The sequence below is a fragment of the Macrobrachium rosenbergii genome, chromosome 44, assembly GCF_040412425.1.
Source record: "Macrobrachium rosenbergii isolate ZJJX-2024 chromosome 44, ASM4041242v1, whole genome shotgun sequence".
Taxonomy (NCBI): domain Eukaryota; kingdom Metazoa; phylum Arthropoda; class Malacostraca; order Decapoda; family Palaemonidae; genus Macrobrachium; species Macrobrachium rosenbergii.
Genome location: NC_089784.1, coordinates 36809795 through 36836561, shown reverse-complemented (window position 1 = coordinate 36836561; position 26767 = coordinate 36809795). Strand labels below are relative to the sequence as shown.

The following is a 26767-nucleotide window of genomic DNA, read 5'->3' as shown; positions in this document are numbered from 1 at the left end:
AACATTATTAATACACATACTTTCTCCCAACAGTTTTGCCATGTTATAATTACCACCTGCTTCACTGCTATTTGATAAAAATGATTCCTAAGTTCCACCAGACTGGGACACTCAACCAGCAAATGCCTAACAGTCAGTGGAACCAAGCAATCGTCACAGAAGGGCTCATTCTCCCCATTCATCATAAAGCCGTGAGTTAAACGTGTATGGCCAATACGTAATCTACACAATACAACCTCCCACTTCCTTGGCATTAGGTCATATTTCCAAGGGTGTGTCTGACTAGTGATTTCTTTCATTTTATTGGGGCCTACTCTGTCCCACTGAAGTGCCCATAATTGCTGGATGGATTTCCATATAATATGGAATGCATCACGATATGGAACAGGACATTTTCTGGGTATCGGAATTTGTGCTGCTGATTTGGCTAGCCTGTCTGCCTTTTCATTTCCTGATATGTTCACATGGGCAGGGACCCAACAAAAGAAACAATGCTTCCTCTACAATGGTGCAAGAAGATCCACTGCAAGATCTTCAACACTAAGGGATGATCAGTATTGAAGACTTCCAGGGACTCTAAGGCACTTTTATAGTCACAAAATATTGTGTAGCCAGACACTGGGAGTATTGCAATATGTTCCAAGGCTACTAAGATGCCATACAGCTCAGCTGTAAAGTTTGAAGCAACTGAAGGAAGCGCACCTCTTCGGTTAAAAGATTCACCAAAAACTCCATAACCAACGCCAGCATTGGATTTGGAACCATCAGTAAATATAAATCTTGTATTCATATGCTCTGAAGCATGCTCTAAAAATATTGCCCTCATTTCCTCATCAGATTTATCCCTCTTTGCTCCACTGAAGTACCTGCAGAATTTCACAGCAGGTACCTTCCAGACAGGAGTAATGGGATACACACAAGGAAGTACGGGATTTTTCCAATATTTGTATCCTCTAAAATCTTTTTAATTTATAGCTAAAAGGAGTAGGATACCTTGGATGATTTTCATAAAAATTGTTAAAAATATTTCTGTTTGCCACAGCAAAGCCAGAGATTTGGGAAGTCTTTGCACTCTAAACCAGTATCAAGCAATGATGACTGACGATAGAGTTCAAGGGGCATTTCTCCTGCATCGACTAGCAAACTAGATATTGGTGATGAACGAAAAGCTCCTGTGGCTATACTGAATACCTGAATGATGAACAGAATCTAAAATTTTTAAGTTAGATGAAGAGGCTGAAGAATATACTTCACAAACCCATTGACAGCTTTGATAAAATTAAGGTTTTATGAAGCTTTTAGTATAAGATTTCTACTAGCTCCCCAACTGGTGTGAGACAGCACCTTCAAGATGTGTAGAGCTTTAGGCACTTTGCTTTGATATGTTTGATATGTGGGACCCAAGTCATTCTGCTGTCAAAACTAGGCCTAAGAAGCGCGTTTGTTCTACACATGGGATTCTATGGCCATACAAATAGAGGTCTGGGTCAGGATGTACTCCCTAATCCGGCAGAAGTGGACAGCAGTAGTCTTACTTACAGAGATTTTAAAACCCTGTTTCTCAGCCCAACTTGTTATTTTATTTATCGTTAATTGTAACTTTCTTTCGGCTACAGTCATCCGGTGGCAGCAAAAGATATTGACAGGTCATCCACAAATAACGTCTTTAAGACCTCTTTTGGAATAACAGATGTAACACTGTTTATGGCCAGAGCAAAAGTGTTACACTGAGAACACTGCCCTGGGAACACCTTCTTCTTGGCACCTTTTCTCTGATAAAGTACTGCCAACTTTAACTTTAAAATACCTACGATGTAAAATGATCTGACAAATAAAGGTAATTTTCCTCAGAGACCACTATTATGCATTGTCTTGAGAATTCCATGTCTCCAAGCAGTGTCATATGCCTTTTCTATATCAAAAACACTGTCACGTGGTGTTGTTTGGAGGCAAATGCTTCACAGACAGAGGTTTCAAGTTGCAGTAAGATATCCCGTGTGGAGTGCATTTTTCAGAAAAGCCACACTGAGAAGGTGTTAAGATACTGTTGTGCTCTAAATACCACATCAGCCTTACATTTACCATTTTTTTCCATTAATTTACACAAACAGCAAGTTAACGCAATGGGGCGGTAACTTGCTGCATAGAGAGGATCTTTTCAGGCTTAAGAAATGGTAACATGGTTGCCAATTCCCATATGCTAGGGTAGCTGCTTTTCATCCCATATTCTATTGATAATGCTGATTATAAAAGTTTTGTGTTCCTTGAAATGTGTTTAAACATTTTATAAGGAATCTCATCGGGGCCAGGGGCAGTGTTCTTGCTGCTGGCTAAAGCAGAGTCAAATTCCCTTTCAGAAAAAGGCATATTGTAAGATTCACTTTTGTTTGATGAAAAATCAAGTACCTGTTGTTCTTCCATCATTCTGAAATGATGTCCTGGGGAACTATCTGATTTTTTCAGAGACTCGAGCAAAGTGTTCAGAAAATATATTACTAACTTCTGTGGCATCAGTGACATGATTATTATTTACTTTAAGGACTGGAGGAGGATTGGGTGTAAATTTACCCTGAATTTTTTCTTATTTTCTTCCAAATGCTGCTGACTGGTGTTCTGCTGTTAATAGAGGATACATATCCTGCCCATGATTGTCTTCTGGCAGCTTTCATAGCTTTTGAAATCGTGCCCTACACTGTTTATAAGTGATGACATTATCCACAGTGCGATGTCTCACGGCACCTGGTCAATGATGACCTTGTAGCTCGATGCAGCAGCCTTAATTCTTCTGACCACCATGGAACTGGCCGTCTCTGAAAAGTCCTTTAGTTCGAGGAATTGAATGTAAGCCAGCAGTATGGAAAGTTCCATTGAGGAGATCGATGGCATCATCTACACTTGGGAAATCTTTGGCATCCCCTTCCAGCTCGCTCAAATCTTCGAATTTTTTCCAATTTGCTTTTCTAAGCACCATCGTGGTGATCTTGGGATAGGTGGATCATCATTGGTGCTGATTATAATTGGAGAATGGTCACTGGTATGCCAGTCATCACTTGTTCTCCAACTAAAATCAACACTGCAATTAGAGCTACAAATTGAAAGGTCAATGCAGGAGACAGTACCAGTCTGAATGTGATAATGGGTAGGTTCTCCAGTATTAAGAAGGCCTATATCTTCATTTTCTACGATAGATGCCATCATATTCCCCTTTTGGTTTGATGTTACATCTCCCCACAATGGATGTCTGCTGTTGAAGTCACCAAGAAGAAGAAATGGCTCTGGTAGCTGCCACATTAAGGATATTAAGTCCTCTCGGGAGACATGACTATTGGGTGGAATGTAAAGGGAACATATGGTATACTGCCTTCTTAAATTAATCCGTACAGCCACAGCTTGAAGTGGAGTGTTTAGTTTTACTTTGTAGTGTGGAGTATCTCGGACGGATGTAGATGAGGGATCCACCGTGATTTCCCACTTCCAAATCAAATTCAGTTCTGAAGTGAACATATTCCCTAGGACAAGGGTATATTCACCTAGCATGGTCTCTTGCAAACATACCCCAACAGGAGAATGCTCATAGAGCAAAAGCTTCACTTCCTCATACTTTTGCTCGAGTCCCTGACAGTTCCACTGAATTATAGAAGTGAATTTATTTCTGTCTGGGACCATCAGTATGGTTCCTTTTTACAAGATTGGGAGGGTTCTTTTTTCTATTTGGGGAGGACAATTTAATGGGCAGTTTTGTTGGCTTCTTGGGGGGAATAACCACCTTGAAAGAGCCAACATCCTTTCCTTCAGTGTCTTTGACACTGAGCGGTTTTTTTGTTTCTTTTCTCTCTGTCTCAATCGGGACAGAGAGAGCAGAGGTGTTCTCTAAAGAGACCTCCTCAACTGTCTTGCTATTGCTGGCAGTAGCCAGCTCTGCCTTTAAAAGAGGCAGAAGCACCAGCAAGGACTGGCGCTGGGGACCAGCATCTGCTGGTTTGTCCTCCAAAGAGGAGTTGGCACCAACAGAAGCTGGCACCGGGCCAGCGAAAAGTGCTGGCCTCGCCTCCAAAGAGGCAGATGGTGGAGGGTGTGTCTCAACTGACACTTCAATTTTTCTTAGCTCTAAGTTGACGTCTTCCTTGTTGGTTCTACTGAACCTTGTCTTCGCATTACCATCGTCAATAGATTCTGATGAATCTGTTAGTCTTTTCAGCGATTCTTTTTTTGACTCTACCTTTGTGCTTCTTATTACTTTATTTGTCTCTTTCTGTTGGTTTCTAGGTTTTGCTACTACTGAGGCAAAACTTAGACCAGGTCTTACAATCTTAGCTTTTGCTCTCTCTTGCTTCCTTAAAAGTTATCCTTTCCATCACTCTTAATGCCTGAATTTCTTTTCAAATAAATATATATCACACTGTTGAGATGATGATGCATGTCCTCACCACAGTGAACACATTTAGGTTCCTTGTGCACATACCATGCTCATCATCTCCACAGTTGACACAAACCGCAGGATTTTCTTGTATTTTCGACCGGCACGTCTGAAGGGTGTGTCCAAAACGTTGGCAGTGGAAACATCTTCTGGGCCTCGGGATGTACTGTTTTATTTTGTATCTATGCCAGGCTGCAGAGACATACTCTGGGAGTCTTAACGTATTGAATGTCAATATCAAAGTAGGTTGAGGTATCCGATCTCTATCCACCTTCTTTGTGATCCTGTTCACCTTAATTACACCCTGATCTTTCAATTCATTTGAAAGTTTCTCCTCAGAGAAACCCATTAGCTGAGGGGCATAAATCAAACCCTTGCTGCAGTTCAAGCTGGAGTGGGGAGTGCACTCCACCATTACTCCGCAAGGGCCGACAAACTCATCAGCTTCATGCTTTCCTCTGGGAGATACTCTACCAGGAGCATATTACTGTTCTGAGGGGATATTTTCGGTTGTCTGCCACAACATTTTACAATTTCCCTGTTTACCTCAAAAATATCAATATTGTCACCATTGAGCTTCAAATTTAAATATTTTTCGTATGAGTTGGGTACAAAGACCCCAGGAACTATTTCATACTTCTTGCTTTTCTTTATTGCAAATGGTTCCAGAGTGACAATACTGGAACCAGATGCTTTTTGTTGGGGATTCCTGGCTGTATTCCTTCTTGCCTAATTTCAACATGGGGACCTTCCATGAAAAAAAAAAAAAAAAAAAAAAAACACTGCTGGTGAACACTGAAGAGGCACCATTGACTTTTCATGGGGCCCTATTTTCAGCTAACTTGACACCAGTAGGAACTGACTCCCAGATGTCCACCCTTACCCTACCCAAAAGGGATAGCACCAACATGCCAGAGAGGCACAAGTGTAAGCCTAACCCGCTTGTTGGGACCGAGACTATTACTAGAATACAATCATCCCCACTCTGACTATGTTGGTGGGCATACCAGAAAATATGCCAGGAGTCCTACCCTAATAACAGCCCACCCCTGGAATCCACGGGCTGATCTCAGGATAGTTCCGCCTTCAGGGTGTCAATATGACATCATACTAACACCCTTCTGGTCCAAACATCATCGGATTGGGTGACGCTCCCAATCACAGTTCCCACATTTAGCTTCGAACATGAACCCCAATCCAAGGTATGATGCCCTTTCCTTTCACACAGACAGGAAATTTAATGAAGGTGGAAATATCCACACTATGTAAAACCAAAGAGTTAGAAAATATACATATATATACAGTACATATATATACACATATATACATATACATACACATATACACATACATACACACACATACATATACATATATAGAAGCGGTAGTCATAGCGGGTGGATAGGAAGATGAAAGAGAATTGAAAAAATAAGCTGGAGGAAGAAGTAAAAAAGGTAGAAGAAAAAGAGGACAGAGAGAGACATTTAGATTCAAACGGGGAATGCTTTCCCTCGTTCGAGAGCCCCTTGCCCGTCGGAAATCTACAGCATGAGAAAGAATATTCCATGGTGGAGCCATGCGACTCACGCCACGGCAGTCTCTCATTAAGGGGGACAATCCAATGACCAGACCAGCAACACTGAGACTAGTCGCAAAACTGCGCGAACCAGTCATGACAATGAAGTTTGCATTTTCTAGAGAAAGTGGCACCTGCATCTGATCTCAGACAGGCTAGTACTAAGGGCCTTGACTTGAAATTGCGTGAATGTGCAGAGATACTTAGTGATGGCAAGCTCCTTGCTAAGTTGACTGGTGGGGATGTCATTGCACAGGAGTTTAAGTATCACCATGCCTGTCTTTGTGCCCTCTACAACAGAAAAGGTCCTACCTGAGGAGCCTTGAGAAAGACCAAGGTAGCACTGAGTCAGAATCAGATGTGTATCCACTAGTTCTGTCAGAACTGATGACATACATTGTTGAAAACAACCTTTGTTCAGATGATCCAGTCACATTTCGGCTGGCAGATATTTGCCACCTCTACCAACAACGTCTGGAACAATTAGGTGTAGAGTCACCAAGTGTAAATTCCACGAGACTCAAAGACAAACTTCTGGCAGAAATTCCAGAACTTGAGGCTCATAAATCTGGCAGAGATGTATTACTTGCATTTCAAAAGGATGTGGGAAAAGCACTTGCTCAATCATCTGATCTTTCAGAGGCAGTTATCATTGCTAAAGCAGCAAATATTCTCAGAAAGTCTATACTTGATCATCAGTCACGGTTTGATGGCACATTTTCTGAGGCTTGTGTACGAAATTCTGTGCCTCCTCTCCTGCTCCAGTTTGTAGGGATGGTTGAGCATGGGGCTGACATCAAGTCACAGTTACGATTTGGAGCATCAAAGTCAGACCAGGCCATTGCACAGCTCATGCAGTTCAACTGCTACTCCCGATACAAAGAGGAGCAACAACTCATAGACACCCAAAGACAGAGAAACACCATTCCCAGTCTACATGGGACTCTCAGTCTATGCCAAAACCAGGAAGAGAAACCTGGTTGAAATGCTACATCAGTATGGCCTCAGTATCTCTTATGACAGAGTACTGAGGTCTCTGCACAGTTAGGAGATGCCACAGTTAGCAAAATGTGGAGGAGGGGTGGTCTGTCCCCCAGTACTGCGAAAAGGGTTGTTCACCACTGCAGTGATGGACAACATCGACCACAACCCATCTGCAACTACTGCCACTACCTCCTTCCATGGAACTAGCATCTCCATATTTCAGCACCCCACCAAGGAGAACACTGACAGGAAAGACAGCAACTAAAGTTTGCACCTGAGAAAGTGAGGTCGGTGCCTGAATTGCCGGACACATTCACAAACATCTCACCAGCTTCCTTTCAAACAAAGAACCCTGTGCCACCAAACACTGCAATACCAAAGCCACCCACAGATATCTTGGGGCCACAGCTTGCACTGGAGTATCAGTGGCTAGCCAAAGAGTTGCCAACAGCTTACCAAATGTGGATGCAAAGCAGGCTGTCGGGAAAGGTGCCAAGTGCTACAAGCTGGGTCTTCCTGCACAGCTCTGTGCACTTGCAAATGTGAAGTCTAGATAAATATTGCCCTCTTCAGTAGATAATCTAGCTTGAGCATCCAACGTGTCATGCTATGCCTACCTTCTTATCCTCGAATTTTTCAAAGGTGTAGGTTGAGAGACCTATACATAGATTGTTGCGTTTAGTCCATTATTTCTCTTCTTTTCTTTTTATGGTTACAGTCTTAGACACAATGTTGTATGTGACCATACCATTACTATTTCAGTTGAAAATAGCATATTAGTTAAACTGTCTGATCACATGAATATACCATTAAATAAAAACAGTTGGTCTCTATGTTGCTAGCGCTGTGGATAAAAAAAAACTTTTATGGCAACCATTTTGTACGCCATCTTGGTTACAATTCATTTAGTAAGGGTTTTCAATAAAATGTGTGGTATGGAACATTTTTATAACCTAAAAGTCGAGGTTTAAAAAAAAAAAACTGGCATATTCCATCCAATAGATGCTCCCAAACCAGTGAATCTCAACATAGATGGTGGCCATTTTGAAAAATAGCCGCCATCTTGGATTTTCAGGTGGCCAGCGCCCTTTTCTAAGAGAGCGTAGTCTTAGGAATGTTTGTGCCAAATTTCATGCTTGTTTCACTATCTGAACGATTTTTACAGCAATCTGCTGCACTATATGAGAACTTGAAAAGGAAGAAGTGATCTTGGCCACATAATGGAACCAAGATCCATTCAGGGGACTGTATGGAATGCTGCCATGACAGTCAATTCCATTGTCATTGCCTTGTGAAAGGGAAGTTACCTCTGCAGGGCGGCGGTTAGCGATAGACTCAAACGTTGGGTCAATCTGTGTGGTCGGCAAAGGACTCTCCGGGGTACTGAGGAATTCTTCTGGTGATTCAAAGGCTGAGAAAGTGTCCTGCATGATAGGAGAGACCTGTGTGAACTGTCCTGGTCATACAAGAGAAAATTCACCTGGCTAAAAAAAAAAACCCCTTTGGCAAGTTGCCACCATGACGAGTCCATTGACTTTGGGTTCCTATATGGGGTCACAAAAAGCTTTGATGGCTGATGAACAGTCTACAAGGAAGCTAAGTTTCTTCCTTGAGATTGTAAACTGCTGAATTCATGGATGATTCCCAGGAAAAACCTCAGAGGCGGCCAGTGATCTCTCTAGCACTTGAGTATATAACTGGTTCGGTCCACAGACCAAATCCAGAGTATATGTTACTGTGGTTGGGACAGGCTGGAAGTGCGAATGTTTCCAGTGTCTAGCCCAAAACTGTCTGATACCCAGTCCTCAGAAGGCTCCAAGGAAGTGAGAGAACAGGTGAGAGAATCTAGCACTCTTACTATACCTGCTGGAAGCCAAGGACCCTACAGGTGTGCAAGGCTGTGGGCAGTTGTCAACATTGACCATACAGGTCTGGGAGAGTGAACATAATCAAGCAAACATCAATGGAGCTATTCCCAGGTAAGCAGGCTCTTTTGCGCGAATGCAGGCGCCTGTGGGCTGACCCAGGGAGAGCAATCATGCACTCTCAGGTGTGAACATGGGCTATCCGCAGGGCGTGCTAAGTCTTCTTCGAGGCTGTGGCTTTGAAAGCGAAGAAGATCAAATCAACAAAGCTTTGGGTTCCTCCTTGATCCCCAAAAACCTTGAGGGCACACATAGGATCCAAGGAAGCAGCCATGGTCTCTTCCCAAGATCACTGACACATCAGTGGCACGAACTCCGAAGATCGGGGTGTCAGGGTCCTGAGGAAAAAAAACCTAGAGCCTTTCCAGGTCACAGAATCCCTAGACTGCTCTCGGCAAGCGAGAAGCCTTAACAGAACCCCCAGACCTTCTCTTGAACACTTGAGTATACGACCTGCCCGATCCTAGGATCGAATCTGGAGTGTAGGTTTCATGGGAGGGCTGCTTTAGGACATGGCATCCCAATCACAAACCCTTTTGTCCGACTCGCGGTTCCAGGTATAACCAAGGTTGAGGGGACAGGTGAGAGGGGCCAAGCACCTTTCTCTGACCTGCCAGAGCCGAATCCCCGACAGGAGAGGAAAGCTGTAAAAGATCGTCAATCTGCGATGACAATGACTGCCTGGGTCTAAGAGAGTGAATCCACTCATGCTAACGTGGGCGAGGGCTGTCCCAAGGAGAGTAAACAGGTTCACATAAATGTGCACGGAAGCTATCCGCAGGTAAGAAGGCTCGTTTGCACGAATGCTGGTGAGGGCCGACCAGGGAGAGCAATCACGCTCCCTCAGGCATGAACTTGGGCTGTCCTCTCAACGTGCCCTAGTCTTCTTCGAGGCCGTGGCCTCTACACAAGAAGAGGACTGTGTGGGGAACTTGTTCACAGGTTCTCCAGGTGAGCGGACTGTTCCAGAGACACAAAAGTATCATGCATCAGTTGCTTCCACTACTTGAGAAATGAAGGAATCTCTAGCCTAGGTAGGCTCTATACCAGCCCATGATACTGGTAAAAGGTAGCTCAAGATTTCGAAGAAACCAGAGTACCTGTGGTGCCGCAGGTCAGACCTGGAGCTCCTGAGTAATGAGTGTTGATAATAAGTTGCTTTCTCTCCCCGAGTGTCCAGGGAAACTCGGGCAGAGGTATGTTATTACCAACTAGTGGAGATGACTCCACAATACTGGTAAAGGTAACTGTACCCAGAGTGACAATTCTTCTTGGAGGTCCGAGCACTCGGAGCTTCTGAGTCAGGTACAGGACAATCTTCAGTTGCTCCCTCTACCCGTGTGTCTGAAGAAACATGGGTGGAGGTATGCTATTACCAATTCTTAGAGGTACCTCCACGATACTGGTAAAGGTAACTCGGGGTTTCTATGAAACCTGAAGTGACACGGTTCTCCTTGGAGGTCCGATCACTTGAAGCTTCCGAGTCACTTACAAGACAATCTGCGGTTGCTCCCTCTACCCGAGTGTCATAAGAAACATGGGTGGAGGTATGCACTAGTCTGGGAGGTGGACTCCTGAACTAGTATAGGTGACACAGGTTATCTCTTTAATGTGTCGTATCTGAGGAGACCCGCGCACCTGGTGCTCCCATGTTGCCGGGTCTTGGAGAGACCCATGGCATGGTTCTCGAGTCCAGAGACGTGGGAGAGCACCCAGAAGAGATAGCACACAAGTAGATGAAGATGAAGATGACGAAAAATTCATTTATCTTTTTCAACTTCTACCACAAGTCTATTGCTGTTCCAGGACCCTTGCATCATTCCCAAGCGGGAATGGGAAGGTGGCAATAAGCTTGCACACACTGGACTCTCTCTCTCTCTCTCTCTCTCTCTCTCTCTCTCTCTCTCTCTCTCTCTCTCTCTCTCTCTCTCTGAGTCGAGTCACAGGTTCCTTGGGAACCCGAGCAACAGCTGCTTGCATGCCTGTTGACAAATCAGAATGAGCAATCGGCAATATACAGTATGATACCGCAGCTCTACAATATCTGAAAAACCTAAAACATTATGTCAGGTAATCATTTTCAGAATACAAGCCTTCCTTAATACTGCTTCAAAAAAAGACAAAGTAGTGTCGTAGAGTCGTAAGTGGAGGCGAGAAACTACTTTAAGCTCATTGCCTTGGCAACATAAAAACCAATTTGACCACTCTCAGGGTTAAATAAATTAGTAAGGTTGCGTTATGTCAGAATGAACAATTATAGCAGAATACTGAATATGCAACACACAAAGGTAAAATAAGGGGTTGGATTTGCATTACACTCAACCCCTGGGATTCGCAGGGGAAAGAGACCACAGCAACCCATGAATAGCTAAAATCTGCAAATACTTGACAACCCCCTCCAAAAATGCTGTATTTCAATTGTTCAAATGCCAAAGATCCCCTCTAAAAACACTTAAAACTGCCTATTTTCATAGTGCAAACACCAAAAATACCTTAAACTATCATCCTAAAACACTTTAATATCATTTCAAAGTCATCTTACAACATTACTCTTAAAAATATATACAGCTTACAGCTACGTGTGAAAACTAATAAAGTTACCCCTATACTGTACTGTATTCAGGCACACATCTTTCACACAGTTACTAGTCAAACTGTCCCGTTTTCTTTTACAGGGGAAACACTGGTATGTAATTCAGAGAGAGAGAGAGAGAGAGAGAGAGAGAGAGAGAGAGAGAGAGAGAGAGAATGAAAATACATATGCACATTAAAAATATTTAATATTAAAATTATGTAAATCATATGGGTACTCACCAGTAATGAATGGTAATTAAAGGTACTCACCAGTGATGAATGTTAATTAAAGATGATGATAATGAATTAGCTGTGCAGTCTGTTGAATGATGGTGATGATAATGTATGACTGCACAACAAAGCAGAGGAGTTACATCTCTTCTGGGGGTGCCTCTTCCCCTTCTTCAGGAGTTTCGGGAGGCGTCATCATGTAAAGGTACTTGTAAATGTTCGCAAACATGGTATGATAGGGCTTCATGAGATCTTTAAGGCCATTTGAAAAATTAGCGGAGCTTTCCTTAGAGACATTCCATGCCTCTATCATTGTCTGCAACTCCTTGGCTTTCCTGAGAATTTCATACAGACCTTTGAATTCTGCAAAATCCTGCTCCACTGGGGGGGGATAGAGAGTACATGAACGAAGGCGGCGAGTTCTTCTCCACCAAGGGCCATCATAAGGATTCTATTCTCTTCATATTCCTTCTCAGTGAAGAAAACGGCACTTTCTTTCACACCATAACGGACTGCTACTTCTCCATGACTTTTGCCTTCTCTTCAGCAGTTGTCATGATCTTCTTCTGGTGCTTAGGCTCATGTACAGATGCCATAGAAGCAGGGCATTTAGGAGGCACCTTAGGGCACAATTCAAAAAGATATGCGAAGTCCGCACCAACACGTACGTACACAACACATGCACAATTGTGGCATAGGCAGTGAACTGAGAAGCTGGGCAGGTGTCACTTGTGCATCGTATACAGAATATACATATGTACAGGGTACTGCACATAACACTGATATTCTGCACATACTGTACATTTTATACATATTTTGCTGTGTTGTAAGATAATTTTAAAATATTAAAGTGTTTTACAATAATAGTAGAGCATATCTAAAATACGTAGGTAGTTTATAGAACTACGGGGCTATATTTATGTCTGGAGAACCATCAGTCATTCTATTTTCATGTTATATTTTCATGACTAAATGTATTTTTTTTATGATAAAAAGAGATTTACCATTTTTCAAATATTACAGTATTGTAATATATATCAATGTAAATACAGCAAAATATCAATAAAATGTATTTTGTTTTCCTTATAAAATCTACCCAACTCAAGCGATCCGCAAAGCTTTGGTGAAAGAAAATGCATCTTGGGATGCTGTACTATACCAAGGTTCAATGCTACTCAAAATGCTATTGACTGTTGTTTGCAAAGCAGCCAATCCAGAAGCGCAATTCATTTTCCTTGGCATTCATTGGCTGTACCCCCAAGACGTTGTCATGCCGAGATGGGATGCAGGAGCCTGCATCTCTGCCAGTTTACAGCGTAGACCTATACTGTTTGACTGTGTCACTGAGTATCTGTATTTTGCGTATCTTTGTGTGTCATTTTTAATGTTTGTGTATCTTTTAATTGTGCCCTAAGATCCCTCCTAAACGCCCTGCTCCTTCTAAGGCTTCTGGCAAACAGCCTAAGTGGCAGAAGGTCATGACACTCGAGGAGAAGGTAAAACTTCTAGATATGTTAAACGAAGGCAAGAGTTATGCAGCTGTAGCCCACCATTTTGGCATGAATGAGAGTACCATATGCTACATCAAGAAGAAAAAGGCAGATATAAGAAAAGCTGTGAGTGCTAGGTAGTGCAAAAACAGTTTCGACAGTGCATGATAAAACAATTGTTAAAACAATTGTTAAGATGGAATCGGCATTGACATTTTGGATAAAGGACTGCCGTAAGAACATCCCCCTCGACACCAACATCATTCGCAAAAAAGCAAGACGGCTCTACAAGCAGTTTTCGACTGTTAGGGAAGGTGGCGATGTAGAGGAAGCAGGCTCTTTAGGCTTCGACGAACCTGCAGAAGAAGGAGTCGAAGAGCCCCAAGCAGGCCCATCATCGGCACCCAAAGGCTTTCAGGCAAGCAAGGGGTGGTTCCATCAGTTTTAGAAGCGGTTTCAACTCGAGTGTTTCCATGCATGGGGAAGTAGCATCGGCAGACATGGAAGCAGCCATGAAATATCCTGAGACCTTCAAGAAAATCATCAGGGACAAGGGCTACCATCCACAACAGGTGTTCAATGTGGATGAGATTGGCTTGTTCTGGAAGAAGATGCCTTCACGGACATACCTCATGAAGGACGAAGCCAGAGCTTCCAGGTTCAAGGCCCAGAAGGATAGTGTTACCCCCATAATGTGTGGGAATGCGGCCAGCTTCATGCTGAAACCAGGCCTCATTTACAAGACTGCAAACCCCAGGGCCCTCAAGAATAAGAACCAGGGGTTGTTGCCTGTGTTTTGGATGCACAACCCCAAGGCCTGGATCACCAAAGTCCTTACAGATCACTGGTTCATTCAGAGCTTCATCCCCAAATTAAGCAATACCTCAGTGACTTGTGCATGGAATTCAAGGTGTTGTTGATTATAGATAATGCTGGTGGCCACCCTGTGGATCTTTATTACGTAGAAATCCAGCTTGAGCTCCTCCCTGCACAACATCACCTTTCTCCTCCAGCCTATGGACCAGGGCATGATCCGTGCCTTCAAGGCACTCTGCACCCAGACCTCCCTTGAGCACCTTGTGAATGCAATGGGCGCTGACAGTGAATTTACACTGAAGGACTATTGGCACAAATTCACCATTACCGCATGTCTGACCATCATCAAATGATCGTTGAATGACATGAAGGGGGCCCTTAATGCCTGCTGGAAGAAGTTGTGGCTGGAGTGTGTGAACGATTATAAGGGCTTATCTCCTGAAGAAAGCCAACATTTGGCCACTGATAAGGAAGTCGTATTGGCGAGGATGCTTAGTGGAGAAGGTTTTGACGACAACACCTTGGATGAAGTCGACACCCTCACTGATGCCTACTCTGACCCCCTGATGGACCAGGATTTGGAAGAGCTGACGAAGCCTGCTAGGGAGGAAGAAGACATGCCAGGTTCAGGAGATGAGAAGGAGGATGAGGGCCTGTCTTTGGAACTTCTATCCCAACTTAGGGGGATAATCAAGGAGGAGCAGGAGTCAGCTACAGCATGGAGTCCTTATATGGAACGCTCAATTAAAGTTTTCAAAAGCCCTTGATGCAGCAATGGTGCCCTATAACACAGTAGCTGCCTATCACCATGTTTATCAGACGGACAAAGAAGGACCCTCCAAAGCCTCCCCAAGCGCCTGAATAAGTGCCTCTCCAAGCGCCTGAAGAAGTGCCTCCCATGCCCATGAAGAAAGGGAAAAGGCACCCCCAGAGGAGATGTAACTGTTAGAATATTAAACTTTTATTTATGATGCATTGGTAATGTTGATTATACGCTTGGGTACAGTCATTTGTTTTTACCCATAATTCTTGTGTTATGATATGCGTGGCATGACGGCGCTCGTGTAGTGTAACCAGCAAGTTCATCGAAGGTACTCTGTACTGCTGTATCTCCCACATTCTCCATTAAAATGACTCATTTATGTAGTGATCGCTTTTATTTAATCCATCATCATGTCCTCTGCGGTCACAGGTTATGGGCCCAGCTCAAACAAGAGGAAGTTGTATTTTGATGGTGATGAGGAGAAATATGAAATGTGGGAGAATAAATTTCTAGCCCATCTGAGACTTGAAAACTTACCCTAGACGAAAGTGAAGATCGAACTTCAGCGAATTCATCGCTAAAAATGCTGACATTTTTGCCGAGATCGTTCAAGTTCTAGATGATAAGAGCCTCCAATTAATAATGAGAGATGCAGTCAACGATGGAAGAAAAGCATTAGAGATTCTACGGGACCATTACGAGGTACTAGGAAACCAAGAATCATCTCCTCTACACGGAGTTGACGTCACTGAAAATGAGAGGGAAAGAATGTGTAACGGACTATTTTCTTCGAGCGGAGGCAGCCGCTACTTCGTTAAAGTCAGCTGGTGAGACGATCAGTGACAGCCTTCTTATTGCTATGGTGTTGAAGGGTCTTCCAGAGGAATTTACTCCATTTAATACTGTTGTTATGCAGAAGGATAGTGAGCCTACGTTTCTGGAATTCAAGTCTCTACTACGGAGTTATGAAGAAAGCCTGAGGAGTCGAGAGGCACATAGGCCTAATGTGAAGAGTGAGAACGTCCTTAAGGTGAATTATAAGAAGAATCCTGATTTTCAGTGTGGTGGGTCTGCCAGTGGCTCATCAGTAAGATGTTATTCATGTGGTAAGCCTGGACATAAGTCTTTCGAGTGTAAGTTGAAGAAAGACAGAGGTAAGTGGTGCAAAGAATGCAAAACCATAACACACAATTTTGATGAATGTAGAAAGGCTAATAGGCCTACTAGATTTTCTAGTGCAACTGTGAATGTTTGTAAGCCTAGATCCACTAATAATTATAGTGATGAAGAATTTTGTTTCAAAATAAGTTGCTCTGTTGATAACATATCTACAGATGTATGTAATGTTCTTGTTGATTGTGGTGCTACTTCCCACATCTTCTTCTTTTTCATTTTAACTTTTATACCCATTTTTATATGGGGTACTTCTTTGAAGGACTTTGAAATAACCTCGACCGGCTGCCCTGCCTGACATCGTTTAAGTACATGTTTTGAAACCCCAGCTCCCTTTCTCCCAGCAGCACTTGGGCGGGTAGTCCGACAGTTCAAAACGTGTGAGGTGTCTGTTATGTTTTTAGAAGATGAACTTTGTTTATGTGTGTATTAGTCTGTAACATCCATTTGCTTTCAGCAAACCTATCCGTTGATTACATACGTAATCCCGGATACTGATAAATAGTTTAAGTGTTTTTGAAGACTTTGATGAATCAAAACATATGGTTGAAGCTGCAAGATGCAAGAATATTGTTAAAGGTGTAAAGCTAAAATTGTACTTTATGATACAAATGGTAAAAACAAAATGTTGTTCTTGATAATGCCTTGTATATTCCTACATTTAAGCAGAATATATTTTCTGTACAATCAGCTGTTAGTAAAGGAGCTACAGTAAGCTTTAATCCTAATGATTCTGAGTTGATAAGCCCAAATGTTGTGTCTTTTGAAATAAATAAGAAAGGTAAGCTGTATTATCTAAATAATGTAAGCTCATGTAAATCTCGTTCACTAGAGGAGTGGCATAAGGGTTTGGGACATTGCAATGTTAAAGACATTTTGAAGTTAGAAGATAAAGCTGAAGGTATGAAAATTAGTGACAAAAGTAATTTTGATTGCATAACTTGTCATGAAGGTAAAATGCATTTATCTAGGAACAGATTACCAGATGAGAGAGCAAAGAGTAATATGGAATTTGTACATTGTGATCTTGCTGGACCAATGAGTATTGAATCAAGGGAGAAATCTAAATATTGTATTGTTTTTGTAGATGATTCAGGATCTGTTTTGTTTATTTCTTGAAACAGAAAAGTGATGCACTTAATGCTACTAAGAAATTCCTTGCTGATACTAGTTCTTATGGTGTTGTTAAAAGATTAAGGTGTGATAATGGAGGAGAATTTACTTCTTCAGAATTTAAAGAATTTCTGGTAAGTAATAAGATTAAATGAGAATTTTCTTCACCAAATTCACCACACCAAAATGGTACTGCTGAGATAATGTGGCGTACAGTGTTTGAAATGGCTAGATGTCTCTTAATTGAAGCAAAGCTAACAAAATTCATGTGGAATTATGCTGTTGGGGCAGCTGCTTATATAAGGAATAGATGCTATAATTCTAGACTAGATAAAACCCCATATGAAGTGTTAATGTCTAAGAAGCCTAAACTTGAAAATATGCATATTTTTGGTTCCCTGTGTTATGCTTATGTAGAAAAGAAAGCTAAGCTAGACCCAAGATGTGAAAAGGAAATATTTGTTGACTATGATTCATGCAGTCCTGCTTATCTTGTATATTATCCAGGAACTGACAGTTTGAGAAAGGTTAGGTTAGTACATTTTACTGATAAATTCAATTTTGATAAATCCCAATGTCTAAAGGAAGATGGTGAATCAGAAGATAGTGAATCAGATTCTGATAATGAGAATGTCATTTGCAATGAAAAGAAAACAACTGTTAATGATAATCAAAGTGATCCTGTTTCTAAACCTATCCTTGTTGAAGATGAGCATAGTGAAATTAATGCAGATTTGACTGAAATTGAAAGGGAAGGTGAGTCCCATTATCCAAGTAGGGAGCGAACTGCTCCCAAATATCTTGAAGAATATGTTGATCCTGATAATGTTGATTTACTGGGCTATTCTGTTCATTATTGTTGTAAAGTAACTGAAATTCCTGAAAGCTATAGAGAGGCATTAAATTCACATGTGGCTCACAAATGGAAAGCTGCAGTGGATGATGAAATTCAGTCTTTAAGAGATAACAATACTTATGAATTGTGTAGTTTACCAAACAACCGTTGTATTGTAGGTGGACGATGGGTATATGCCATTGAAGAAGGGTTAAATGGTGAAGAGCAATATAAAGCTCGCTATGTTGCAAAAGGGTATTCTCCAATTGAAGATGTTGATTATACTGATACTTTTTCTCCTACTGTGCGTATGACCTCAATTAGAATGCTTATGCAATTGGCAGTACAACATGATTTAATTGTGCATTGTATGGATTTTAAAACTGCCTATCTTAATTCTGATATTGATTGTGAAATATTTGTTCAACAGCCTGAAGGTTACAATGAAACAGGTAGTAATAATGAACAATTGGTTTGGAAATTGAATAAATCTCTGTATGGTTTAAAGCAATCAGGCAGAAATTGGAATAATATGCTTCATGATTTCTTAATTCAAAATCATTTTGAGCAGTCATTAAGTGATCATTGTGTGTATGTCAATAAGAGACATAACTTTCAAGTAATTATTTTGGTTTGGGTTGATGATATGATCATTGCCAGTAGTAATGAGAAAGTTCTGTTTGACACTAAACGTGTATTATGTCATAGATTTGAGATGAAAGATTTAGGAAACTTTCATGGTTTTGGGTATTGAGTTTGTTTTTGATGGAGATTGTATAAAAATAAACCAGAGTAAGTTCATTGAGAAAGTTTTGAGGAAGTTCAAAATGGATGAATGCAACCCAAAGTCAATTCCTTGTGATCTAAGTGTTAATAAATGTACTTTTGAGGAAAGTCCTGAACTAGTTGATAGTACTCTTTACAGAAACATTGTTGGAAGCTTGATATATATCATGACTTGTACTAGGCCTGATTTAAGTTTTGTTGTGTCTAAACTTTCACAGTATATGGCTAGGCCAACTCAAACTCATTTGGCTATGTGTAAATATGTTCTAAAATTTCTTAAAGGTACTAAACAACATTGCCTTGTTTTTAAGAGGTCTTATGATACTATTGAGATTTTTGGTTACTGCGATTCAGACAGGTAGTTCTGAAGATCGTAAAAGTATTTCAGGTTATTGTTACCAAATGAATGCTGATAGTGCTCTTATTTCTTGGAAGAGTAAGAAACAAAGCAATGTAGCTTTAAATTCTTGTGAAGCTGAGTATGTTTCATTGACTTTTGCTATCCAAGAAGCAAAATTTTTGCAGCAGTTGTTAACTGATATGACTAATGTTGAAGTCAAACCCTTCATATTATTTGTTGATAACCAAGGAGCAATTAAACTTGCTAAGAACCCTGTTTACCATCAAAGGTCTAAACATATAGACATAAGCTATCATTTTATCCGTAATGAAGTTATGAGTAAAAATGTTGATTTAGTGTATGTCCCCTCAAGTGAAAATAAAGCCGATATGTTTACAAAACCAGTAACTAAAACAAAGTTGATTTATTTTAATTTGTGTCATTAATGGTTTTGTAATACTGACCTTTGATAGATATATATTTTTGTTTTTGATTACCGTGATGTATATATTTGTTTGATGTGCAGTAATTTGCAGATTGATGAGAATAAAAGTTTATGAGGGGGTGTTAGAATATTAAACTTTTATTTATGATGCATTGGTAATGTTGATGATGTGCTTGGGTACAGTCATTTGTTTTTACCCATAATTCTTGTGTTATGATATGCGTGGTATGACGCCGCCTCGTGTAGTGTAACCGGCAAGTTCATCCCCGAAGGTACTCTGTACTGCTGTATCTCCCACATTCTCCATTAAAGTGACTCATTTATGTAGTGATTGCTTTTATTTAATCCACCATCATGTCCTCTGCGGTCACAGTAACTCCTCTGCTTTGCTGTGCAGTCATACAGTATCATCATCATCATTCATCATCATCATTTAATCAACATTCATCACAGGTGAGTACCCATATGATTTACATAATCTTATTATTATTTAAACTTATTATTTAATCTTATTACTACTGGATTTAATCATATTACTATTATTACAGGCACTGTACAGTATTATTATTATTATTATTATTATTATTATTATTATTATTATTATTATTTAATCTTATTATTAATATATGAAAATTAGTACATACAAGTACTGTACGTATTATTACTGTACAGGTACAGTATACAGTACAGTATTATTATCATTACCATATTATTTAATCTTATTTTACCTTATTATTTACTGTAATCTTATTTAACTTAATACTTGTGTTAGTATTGTAAATTAGTACTGTAAATCATTATTTTATCATAAGAAATGCATATGTACATACAGTACAGTATTCAGTCAAAAATATGAATATACAGAATATTGCTCTACAAAAAATTCTGTGAACAGGTGAGTTTTTCTGCGAATAATCTAGAGATAGGTTCCACAGAAAAATCTGTGAATAGGTGAAGCGGCGAATCAAGAACCGCGAGTGGGGGGGGGTCCACTTTATATTGCAAAAGAATGTTATTCTCCATACAAAGGAAAAAGAGCAACACTAATACTATATATCATGAAAACATAACGTTAACAAACAAATCAGTAGAACGGCAGACACAGAAGGAAGAGTGACACATCCCTATCTCTCCGCGGCCAAAAGCAAAGTGAATGCATACCGACTGGGTGGGCGGGATTCCCACCCGTAATCGGTTGTCAAGCACATATTTAACCACCTGTTTAAGTTAAACAGCCGATCTCTTGCTGCGCTGAAGTATATTCTTATGTAAAGACCATTGGTTTGTATATTGTGTAGGAATAATTTTTAAATTCAGATAATTTTCATTTCATAAATACAAATTATAATTTTGTGTATGATACAGTGTTATCTGAGAATATAGTCATCAGTAAATGAAAACATTTTTATTAATGTTTCTAACAGGTATCTCCCGTTACAGGGTGTGCTTTTGTTGGCATGGAAGCTGAAACAGATGCATGAAATACCAATCGGAGGCTAGAAGGGGAAGAGGGACACCCCAAAAGATATGAAGCATGTATTTATACCAAAATTTGTGCAAACCTTACAATCTGGACTAAATATACAGTACCCTAACCTCCCAACCACGTAAACTTTGAGGTTGGCAAAAAAAAAAAAAAAAAAAAAAAAAGGAAGGGGGGGGGGAAGAGGCTGACCCTTTCAGAGTGTGAGCCTCCGCATCAAAAAGAAGTGAGGAGGATTCTGACATTATATAAAAACTTGCAGAATGAGACTAAACACATTGTCAATCTCATTATCAAGGCATTGTATTAATAGGTAGTTCAATCAGAACAATGAGCCAATTTATTAAGCTTTCACAAGGTTGGCTCAAGTGATTTACCTCCAATAATGATATTGTTTCGATTTTATTATTTAAATTTCAGATTTTAAAAAATTTTACACTGTAACTTGGTGCACTGAAAATGGAGAATCTGATAAAATTTCTTTAACTGATTTTGTTTCCATAACTTGACATTTGTTGTCAATTATATTTGGAAATTCACACAAAAAATGTTTACCTGTTAGTGCTACTCTACAGTCTGTACAAATAGGGATAGGAATCGCATAGGCTATCAGTCAAATATCCATGCTTCAAATGATAGTGACCAGTTCATAGACAAGTCAAAATTACTCTATTTGTGTGTTGCTCCCTCTGACAGGATGAATTCCATATTCCAACACTTGGCTTAATCTGTTGTAATTTGTTACTATCACAATTGGTCCTATTTTCTTGAGGAGAGTGACCAGATTTGCTGAACAGTAGCATCACTATGCAGTAAATGTGCTTTACGGCCAACCTTCACAGTTCCAGAGGTATTTTATTCTTCACACTTAGGACTGTGGAACAGTCTCCCTGAGGATGCTGTGCAATTAGAACATCTAAAATTCATGCAAAGATGCAATACATTACTACAATAAAACATTTCTGCTTATACTGTGATAATCCATTTACATTTTATCTATTTCTTTTATAAGTCAAATTTTTTATAGTAACTGATTTCTTTCTATATTTCCTAATACCTTCTGCTGTTTCATTCAAATGAACACCATATTCTTTGGAAGCTTGAATTTCAAGTCAATGGCTCCTGTGGCTGTGTTCTATATAAATTAGATTCCTCTTCTGAATAATAATTTAATATATAAATTTCCATAACAAAACAGGTTTTGACATAGGAAAAACCTATTTTTGGTATTTGCTGTTGAGTCCTCAAGGAGTTACCCCCCATGGTGTGCCAGTGCTCCATGGTGACTAGGCTAGTATCAAAGAAATATTTTTCTAGCCTGGTCTTGTGTCATAATGAAAACACTACGACACGTGATAAGAGTATAACGGACTCAAGGATAGGAGGGCATTTTCCCTTATCTTCAATGAAGCTGAACCAAGTTTTTCATATGTCAAAAAATGCAAGAAGTGACTATTGCACATAGGTGTCTGCCATCTTGTTTACAACCAGGACAGGCAAAAGACCAGCTCCATTACTCTCTGCTGGTCAATGTAGGATGATCCGTTGCCCAAATCCCATGACTTTTGTCAGGGAAGTGGAAGGGTTTTGAGGACTCAACAGTGACCACCAAAAATAGGTTTTTCCTAAGTCAAAACCTGTTTTTTGATAGCGTAGTTGCTTGCTTCGTCCTCAAGGAGCTTTACAAAAGAAACTGACAGGTGACAAAAGGCTTAAGCTCTCAAAATTTTAACCTCAAAAAACCCAAAGAAAAAACATTTATGGTCTGAGGTCAAGCCACAAGTTTCAAGCCCCAATCCTTATTCTAAAAAACCTTTTGGGGCTTTGGTAACAAGAAACGAGAAACTAAACAAGAACTTGCATTTTTATGGTGAAGTTCTGTAGTGACTTACCTAAGCATGCTGGGTGTGGTTGCAGTCTTTTTGTATCTTCCCCAGAAATATAGTCAGCATACTCACCCATTAGGAAGACCCCTGGTTTTCTGCTGTAGAGCCTATGGGGTCAGGACTAACCATACCACCTACTGACATGCAGTGTACAAGAATTTGTTCGAGCTCATGGCAGCAATGTTTTAAGAACACTGTCTCTGATGCCCACCCTGTACTTTCGGAGACTTCCTCAAAAGAGACATTTCTGGAGAAGGCCAACCACGCACTTACTTTCCTAATGTCATGTGACCTAGGAAAGGAGTGTGGGTTTGCTTTTTTAATGAGGGACACTAAAATTATTCTTAGCCCTTGTAGAGAGAGTGGTTTATTAGTGCTAGGGTGTAAGAAAATTGGACTTCTGGGATGTTTGCTGTGACCTCTAGGTAAACCGTAAGTGCTTGAACTGGGCATAATGTTTTGTCTGCTAAACTGAGTTTCCTTATATGAATAGATTTCCTTCTTAAAGGATCCTCATTCTTGGCCAGGAATGATGGGCCTGGGGACAATAATAATTGATTATCAGCAGTTTGTGTGATATATCATCCCCATCTAAGAGAGCCCAGTTCACTAATACGGGCTCCTGATGCTAATGCAATCAGGAAGATCGCCTTTTGTAGCTTGTGAGTTGTGGTTGTACTGGGTCCGCTGAATTAAGGGGTAGATAGAAGTCCATGTACCTTGTTCAGGGGCCAAGTTCGGGAGTGGGTCTTTGTAGAGCAAAAGACAGCAGAAGGGAAGTAACAACTTCTATGCTCTAGTAATCCCGAATCCATAAAGCAAGGGTTCTATTAATGCTGCCTTGTATGCCATGATTGTTGTAACTGCAAGGCTATTGTCTTCAAAGAGATATATCAGAAAATTTAAAAGTGTTTCTATAGAAATTTCAACTGGGCTCTCAGTATGGATATAATCTAACCATATCTTCCATACGGGCTGGTACTATTGGACAGATGATGTCCATAATTTTCGTACTAGGTGCCTAGCACTGTTGGGCGAGTAGTTTTCATGGTAGGTAATGTTTAAAAAATCTATACATGAAGGTCTCAGCTCAGAAAGGAGAATGAGTAAACGATTTCCCCTCCTACTTTCTGGGATAGAACAGCAGACAACAGTGGAATTGATCTTTTTGCCCATTGTTGAAGTGATAAGAACCAAAGCCTGTTTGCCCAATTTGGGGATATTAAGTAAGCTGTTCCTTTGAAGGTTAGGAGTTTGCTCAAAACCTTCAAAATCTGTGACAATGCAGGAAAAAGATATATCGTCCTCCACTTGTTCCAGTTTTGTAGGAAGGCATCTCTTGCTATTGCTTGATTGTCCAAGTTCAGAGATACATATACTGGGAGTTCGTAATTCTCATATGTGGCGAACAGGTCCACTTCGGGTTGTGGAAGCATGTTGGCTATTGTTTGAAAAGAGTGGTTGTCCAACATCCACTCAGTTGAGGCTGTCGTTTTCCTCGAGAGAGAGTCTGCTATTACGTTGAGAGACCCTGTGAGGTAAATTGCAGACAGGTGCTGCTTCTTTACTTGTGCCATCTGAAGGATGGCTAGCATTACCATGATGAGAGAGGAGGACAAGATCCTGATCTCTTGATGCAGGACATTGCAGGTGTGTTGTCTAGAACCCACAGAATTTGTGTCTCTTTGGAGGTTTGAGTGTTTTGAGAGACAAAAAACAGCCATCAGTTCCAAGAAATTGATATCAAACTTTCTTAGAGTAGCTGACCACCTACCTGCCACCTGACAATCCTCCCAGTGTCCTCCCCAACCTGTCAACGAGGCATCTGTGTGTATTATCACACTTACTGGGGAGGGAATCAGGGTGACCTGTTTCGCCAGAGATTCTTCCAGGTCCAAGGCTGAAGTATCTCCCCAACTTTTTTATTATTTTGGTAGATCGGTCTCACATCTTTTTTCTTGCATGCAATAGCCAAAATCTGCTCACGTCTTTCAATTGCAATCTGAGCATTGGATCTATTACTGATACAAACTGCAACAGACCCATCATGCATTCTAACTGCCGTCTGGAAACTCTGGGCTGCTCTAGGAACCTTTTGAGGTTTTTCCTTGTTCTGTTCTGAGTTTTGATGGGGAGAGACAACAGGCCCTGAAGAGTGTCCCAACACAGTCCCAGCCACTGAAAGTGTCTGCTGGGCGTGAGGCGGGATTTTTTCCAATTTATTATAAAACCTTTTGACTGGAGTCTGTTGACCACTGCTCTTAGGTTTTTCAAGCATTCTTTTCTTGTGGCTCTTAGGTTTTTCAAGCATTCTTTTCTTGTGGCTCCCCAGATTAACCAGTCATCTAGGTAAGCTATTAGTTGTATTCCTTCTTTCCTGAGTTCCTGGACAACTACTGTTGCTAGTTTTTTAAAAATTCTTGGGGCAATGTTTAGTCCAAAAGGCATGACTTTGAACCTGTACGTCTCTTTCCCTATCCGGAACCCTAGGAAGGGGTGAAAGGCAGTGGCAATAGGGACGTGCCAGTATGCATCTTTCAGATCTATAGAAACTGTCCAATTCCTTTTTGGAATGACTGAATGTACTTGGGCAACGGTTGTCATCTGAAACTTTTGGCAAAAAATGTACTTGTTAAATGTTGATAGGTCGAGGATCACTCTTTGTTCAGAGGAATCCTTTTTGGGAACACTGATGAGACATTCTTGGTGGCGAATATACGCATGTTTCTCTACGGCACCTTTTTATAGAGCCTTTTGCATGTAATCTTCCAGAGGGGTTTTGTGCCTGAAAGAACCCCTTTAAAGGTGGGGTAGGACGAGACCATTTCCACCCCAGGCCGCTGAGAACAATGCTGAGTTCCCAAGAAGACTTCCATTCCTTGTGGTGTCTTTGGAGCCGACCCCTGGCCAAACAATTCCTATTGATATTCCCCTCTTCCTCTAACTTTTCCTTTGATAAGCATTCTGGGTGTTGCTTTTCCTTTTCCTTTGTAAGATGGTTTTTGACCTTATGAAAAGGATGTCCTTGCTGATGTGGCTGTTGCTGTCCTTTTGAAGGGGGTTGTCCCTTCTGACTACCTACCTGTTTATGAGGAAAAGTTTTGGAGGTGACTGCAGGCTTACATGATTTTTGATCAAAGCGAGCCCTTTTTGAATTGGGTAAAGGGAAATTTCGGGTTTTTTGTTTCCTGATTTCTCCTTTTCCCAGAAGAGCGTACACTACAATTTTCTTGGTGCGCTTGCTCGCTGACTTGAGTTTCAACAGAATCCTCAAACAGGTCCCTACAGAAGGGGTTAAACTGTAATAAAGAAGTTACATTAGGAAGTGACTTGCTGGAGCCTTCCAATGTTTCCATTCGCGCTTTTAAGCGCCAGTCTAAAAAGTCGTAGAGTGCTTCCCATAGGGTTATCATAAGATTTTTAGCCACAACAGCAAAAAATGTCCCAGAATCCTCTGGAAGCCTTTTGGTAGCAACTTCTAGCAAGGTGGAAGAGGTTAAGATACTAGGGAGAAGAGTCCTAGCACGGAATTCTGATGAAGCTATTTCATCTGAGATTCTTCTCATAGGGGTCTCAAATTGCTGAGCAGCAACATCCACAGGGAGCTTTTTCCTTTCCTTGGTGGAATTGAAACCAGGAGGGCTGGCGAATGGTTTCAGTCCTGCCACTGACTCCCATTTCCTAGTTATAGTTACTACATAATTCTGAAAGTTTGCCTTCACATGGTTAACTATTTTAAAAGTGACAGGACAGAAGGCTGGGGGTACTTGGTGAGCAAGTTGGGTTTTATTCATCATGGGAGTATAGATCCACCTACTGTTGACTTGGTAAAAGGCATCATCTATAGCTTTTAATGCTTTATACCCACATACGAGAACTGTTTCCTTTTGAGGTTTCTCCATGTCTGGCAATGGTGGTATCAGGCACCAT

At 40.8% G+C, this 26767-nt stretch overlaps 1 protein-coding gene and 1 long non-coding RNA gene across 7 annotated transcripts in view; one reads left to right on the top strand and one right to left on the bottom strand.

Moving 5' to 3' along the window:
* Positions 1–21892, top strand: part of LOC136829531 (uncharacterized) — a 68150-nt gene extending 46258 nt beyond the window's left edge. The window contains exon 4 of the long non-coding RNA XR_010850416.1: positions 20909–21892. This is a non-coding gene — a long non-coding RNA (uncharacterized lncRNA). The remainder of the gene's footprint in view (positions 1–20908) is intronic.
* LOC136829530 (NEDD8-conjugating enzyme UBE2F-like) overlaps positions 1–26767 on the bottom strand; it is a 98049-nt gene that overhangs the window by 17966 nt on the left and 53316 nt on the right. The gene's annotated exons all lie outside the window — the stretch shown is intronic.